We start from the raw sequence: 5828 nt of genomic DNA, 5'->3' as shown, positions 1-5828 counted from the left end.
ATTTTGAGAGATCACTTTTTAAAAAATCTGTAATCACTTGAAAACCAATTGTGTGTGTGTGTGTGTGTGTGTGTGTGTGTGTGTGTGTGAAATCATTAGCATTTGGGAACTAAAAAAATTATGAGCTTTTTTTTTGTGAAGATACAACAGTCTTACTATTTATACTGAATATCTCTTTATAACTCCATGGTAAGCATCTGTATTGATCCTATAAGAACCCTGTCTTTTGCAAGCACATTGTCCTATTACAGTTTTTTCTCGGTCTCATCTGGACACAATACATAGAACTAAGCACAAAGAAGCATATGGATGTACTGAAAACAAAAAGCAAACTGTGCGGAGTCATGTGCAGGGTCTGAGAGCGTTTCCTATCTCACAGGAAACATACACATCATGACTTGTCATCTATACTGTCTAGCTTCGTGTCTCCTAACTTCTTGGAATAAAACCAAACTAAGCAAAAGAATAAAAATGACAATTATGCTGTGTTTTGGAATTCTAAACTCTTATTACTGGAATCCTAAATCTTTCAACATTGCCGGCTATTGTATTTTCCAATATTAACAGTGTTTTTTTTATGACATTTGTTTTTTAATGTAATGCTTCTATGTACATCCCATAAATTACAACTTATCTTAAATGTTACATAACGAAACTGCTAATCCTATGTCAAGAGGAAAATACTGACTTATTATTCAAATTAACTTTTGTTTTTATTTCTGTAAATGGCTTACACAAAACCCATTTTCCCTTAAATATTAATTGCGTTTTCGATGTAGGCAAATGTAGGGAAATAAGTGATATGAACCAACCCTTAGTTTATCCTGTGAGTTTACCATTCCTGCCCTCTAGTTGTTGGTGCAATGTTTTCCACATCTGAATACATAAGTTTCAACTTGGCTTTTATAAGAAATCATCCCATACGGGGCCGCCTGGGTGGCTCAGTTGGTTAAGCGTCCGACTTCGGCTCAGGTCATGATCTCGTAGTCCGTGAGTTCCAGCCCCGCATCCGTGCTGACAGCCCAGAGCCTGGAACCTACTTCAGATTCTGTGCCTCCCTCTCTCTCTCCCCCCTCTCATGCTCTGTCTCTCTCCCTCTCTCAAAAATAAATGAACATTAAAAATATTAAAAAAAAAAAAAACCATCCCACACAGAGATAGAGTTCTATTTTTTCAGGTCCATCACGACTAACGGCATGACCATTGCCGCTTTTCAATTTGTAGAAAATCCATAATTATCTGCCAAGTTGGGAAGATGTGAAAAGTGCAATGACTGTTTTAATGAGAATCACCTGTTCAGTGGCAGAGGCGTTTTAGGGACTCCTGTTAGGTCCGGGGAGAGCTTCTGTATCAGAAGCATCCACACTGCGGAGATTAATAGAATGGTGCAGATACAGAGGCCCGAAGAAATGAACAAAAACCCTTGCTTTTCTTTTTTTTTTTTAATTTTTTTTCAACGTTTATTTATTTTTGAGACAGAGAGAGACAGAGCATGAACAGGGGAGGGGCAGAGAGAGAGGGAGACACGGAATCTGAAACAGGCTGCAGGCTCTGAGCGGTCAGCACAGAGCCCAACGCAGGGCTCGAACTCACTGGCCATAAGATCATGACCTGAGCCGAAGTCGGACGCTTAACCGACCAAGCCACCCAGGCGCCCCAAACCCTTGCTTTTCAAACCAAGACAAGAGTGCCACTTCCAGGGTGCTCACGTGGAATGCGCTGTCACAGGGGAGGTGTGTCTGGAGTAAAGCGTCAAACAGGAGTCGTAGCATGGGGGGGAGGCGACGGAGGTGAAACGTCTGTGAAATGGAGAGAGGGTCAGCTAGAAAATCTTTGAGTATCTACTTTCAAAATGTCAAAGCAAAATCAGATTATGGAAGCAAATGCAAAATTATCATAAAAGTTAAGATAAAAGCATTTCGAAGTCACTTTCTGTTTGGAGCAAGCGTTCAGAGAGCGCAAATTCGTTCAGGCCAGAAGAAACATGTCAGATTTACCTGATCCGATGTCTTCATTCCACTGGTAAGGGAATAAAAGTGATTTACCAAGCCACTAGAATCCAGAGTTTCTGATGACCAGGCCTCAGTTCCCATTCACAGTGCTTTGAGGAAAGAGGAAATGCGGAATTAACATTATTAAATTCCGTCCATGGACCAGATACATTGATAGATGCCAGACATTGTCATTGTGGTTAAGGGCTAGGCTCCCGGTCAGAATTTCTCTGTGGGAAATTTGTTCTACCTCTTACTGACTGCGTGACTGTGACCAGGTCACTTAAGTTCTCTAATTCCTAGTATCTTCACGTATAAAATGAGGATCATAAATGAACCTTCCTCACTGACAAGGATTAAATGAGATAATCCTTGCAAAAGGCTTAACAGCGCTCGGTACATAAATGATGGCTCGGTGAATACTGAATTTAAAAAGATGGGGCGCCTGGGCGGCTCAGTCAGTTAAATGTCCGACGTTGGCTCAGGTCATGATCTCACGGTTGGTGTTGTTAGAGCCCCTCGTCGGGCTTTGTGCTGACAGCTCAGAGCCTGGAGCCCATTTTGGGTGCTGTGTCTCCTTCTCTCTCTGCCCCTCCCCCACTCACGCTCTGTCTCTCTCTCTCTCTCCTTCAAAAATAAACAGTATTTTTCTTTTTTAAAGAGGGAAAAATATCTTTGCCTGTCATGGGGGTGGAAAGGATGATTCTATGCCTCTTTTGCAAATGAGGAAAATTAGGGCCGAGTAAAGCTTAGTAATTGGCCATTGAGCTATAAAACCAGAATGTGAAATTGTACCTGTTTGAACACAAACTTCGGGTCGTGTCTGCTATACCACAGTGCCCTTATAAAAGCAGCCACCAGGCAATGGAAAAAATGCAGAGATCATCCACCTTGAACGCTGGCTGCTGTGCTCATGCGGAGTTCTGAAAGCCTTCTGGCAGTTTCCCAGAAATGCTGCTGGTCCCTGAAGCTCTGAACTGGATATTGTCCAGGTGGCAGAAGCCGATGAGAATATTCAGGTGCAAAAACCACTTCAGGTTGAAGTCCGGAGGGTAAGGTTGGCTTCCTTTAGCTAATTATCAGTCCATTCTCAAGAACAGGTGCGGTGTCCTCTCTTTCTGCAGAACTGACTCAGCCCACGCCCGAAATGGCTAAGATCTCGCTCTGTGTCGGCTCTGCCGATAATGTCACCTCGCGCAGGTCACTTACCTCTTCAGGGCTGGATTAGGATAGATTTCCGGCCAAATCTCCGCCCGACTGTCCCAGACTCTTACAGGGAGACCCTGAAATACCTACTTTGTGTGTAACCTTTTCACTGAAGTAAAGCTTATGCCAGAAAAAAAAAAAAGGTAAATATTGTTAAGCATATGGTACAATTAATTTTCACAAAGCGAACAGAGTCTCAAATCCAGTAATAGAGCAACCCAGTCCAGAAGACAATCACTACTGGTCATTGCTTGAACTAGTTTCCACTCTCCCAAGATAACGACTATATTCCGACTTCTAACATCATCGCTTACTTTTGCTAAGTGTATTTATTTATTTCGAGAGGGAGGGAAAGAGAGAATCCCAAGCAGACCCTGTGGTGTCAGCGCAGAACCCACTGCAGGGCTCGAGCTCACCAACAGTGAAATCCTGACATGAGACGAAATCAAGAGTCTGTTGCTTAACCCACGGAGCCACCCAGGTGCCCTCTTTTGCCTATTATGGCAGATTCATATGAATGGGATCACATTGTGTGTTCTTTTGTATCTGGCTTCTCTTACTTAACAGTATGTTTGTGAAATTCGTCTATGTTATGGCCTGTAGTTACAGCTTGTTTTCATCGCTATGCAGTAGGCGGTCAACCTCCTGTTTTGTAAATAAAGTTTTATTGAAGCAGGACCCGGCTCACTTGCTTCTGTATTGTCTACAGCTGCTTTCACACCACAATGGCAGAGTCGGGTTGCAACGGAGACCATACGGTGGTCAAATATTTGCTCTCTGGCACTTGACAGAAAAACATTCTTGTACGTGTCTTTTGGTGACATAGGTGCACATTCTACAGGGTGCACGGCATGCGTATTTTTTTTTAAATCTTCGACTTATTCTAATGAACAGACAGGTTTGGAAACTGCTTTAGACAGGTTTAAAGAGTTTAAACCCAAAGCATTTAATTAAACTGTCTTGCCCAAGGTCACACAGAAAATAATTGGCAGGGCCGAGACTGACAGTCAAAACCCTGTTTCTTGGAACAGGTCCGGTTTTCCACTGTGGTTCCTGTAGTCCTTATCTCTACAGCATTAACTTAGAAGCGTCTTTACTTATCCAAAATCCTTCACAAATATGACTCTCTTCTATCATATCTGTTGTACATTTTTCGAGAACAGGACGTTCGCCGCCTTCTGAGAATTCTAGAGAAGGAAGGAATTATATAAATCACTGAACTCAATCCCCTCCTTTTATAAATTCGTAAATCAAGGTACAGAGATCCTAATAATTTTGAGTCTCTTATAATTTGCTAAAAACTTATTTTGACCTTTCTGTTTTTTCCTTTGTATTTGATGCCGTTTCAATCAACTTACAAAAATGATATCTATTCATTTTAACTGTCTATGTATTACCTGTGTATCTAAAGTAAAACTAATACTTTCTCCTTCCCCTTCCAGTTGTATGGTATCTTGCCTCTAGGGGATAACTTTTCACAATTTGTATTTTAATTATCTATATTTAAATGTATAAACGTGCATGTAACTGACGCGAGTCCATAACTTTGATAAAGAAGACATATAACAATTTTTCTTTAATTTAATTTCTAGTTCAAGGCTCCAACCCATCAGTTAGGTGGCCTCTCAGTCCCAGTTAATATGAAACACAGTCCCTTTTCCTGTAGAGATGTCTACATTTTAGGGGGTTTTCCATAGTACCGAGGAACTGAGTGGGAAGTGGAACAGGGGAAGTGTGTCCTCCTTGGTAGCCATATTGATATTGAGACATCCTTTATCCTATCTGGGCGTTGGCCACCAGTTCCCACAAATGTGTTGGTCCCTGTTGTCAGACCCCATCAAGCGTGGTAGTTTTGTGCCTAAGCCACGGCGATCTCTGCCAGGCTGCCCGAGGCCCTACCAGACCCGGCTCACTATAGCCATTTCCTCTGTGGACTCTTGCCAGCTTCCTTGGCCTCTACCCGGAAACCAAGGCCCAGCTTTCCTCTGGTCTTAGATCCCACCAGCCTCACTGGAATTTTCCACTTGCCCAGGGTCTCTCTGTGGCTTCTGGCATCAACCTCACTCTTTCTGGCTCATCTCCAGCACTCACTACGCTTCTTTCAATACATTCTTGTCTCTCTCCAAGCTGGGAGCATCTCCTCTCCAACCTTTCATAAGCAACCTTGTACAGTGTTTTATATGCTTGTATTTTTATCTCAGTCAGGCAGTGGAGAGACCCCTCTCTCTCAAACCCTCAAATGTTTGCAAATTTGACTTTCTGGAAATTGGTTGCTGAGATGATTTTTTGGTCTATGCATATGTCATTGGAAACGATAAGTCTGGAGCAGCCCAAGGGTTTGAATGGGAGTAAGGGTAGAAAGAAGTAAAAAATGTACTCCTAGGAAAAAAAGAAATTATGGTCAATATGTCAAATTATTATCTCACCACAAAAATAGGCACATCTGTAGGGGAATTATTTAACTTTGCTTTTATTTCAAAATTGGGATTATATAATATACCAAGCTGTACATTTCACTTTTTTAAAACATGTATTTTGGACAAATACATGCATACAGATATGTTTCAGAGTATCATATGAACAACAGTATCATTGTTCAATTGTTTTTCTTGTTGATGGAGTCCAGGTTAT

General features: G+C 41.8%; 1 long non-coding RNA gene across 1 annotated transcript; it reads right to left on the bottom strand.

The window, feature by feature from the left end:
• Positions 1 to 1593: 1593 nt before the first annotated feature.
• LOC123385720 lies at positions 1594 to 4755 on the bottom strand. The gene is made up of 3 exons (XR_006598683.1): positions 2787 to 4755; positions 1998 to 2101; positions 1594 to 1799 (listed from the first exon to the last, which is right to left on the bottom strand). It is a non-coding gene; the product is annotated as an uncharacterized LOC123385720 (long non-coding RNA).
• Between the last annotated feature and the right edge of the window lie 1073 nt (positions 4756 to 5828).

This window comes from Felis catus, chromosome B2 (genome assembly GCF_018350175.1).
Source record: "Felis catus isolate Fca126 chromosome B2, F.catus_Fca126_mat1.0, whole genome shotgun sequence".
Taxonomy (NCBI): domain Eukaryota; kingdom Metazoa; phylum Chordata; class Mammalia; order Carnivora; family Felidae; genus Felis; species Felis catus.
Note: the sequence above shows the minus strand (reverse complement) of the source record. Positions and strands in the feature narration are given on the sequence as shown.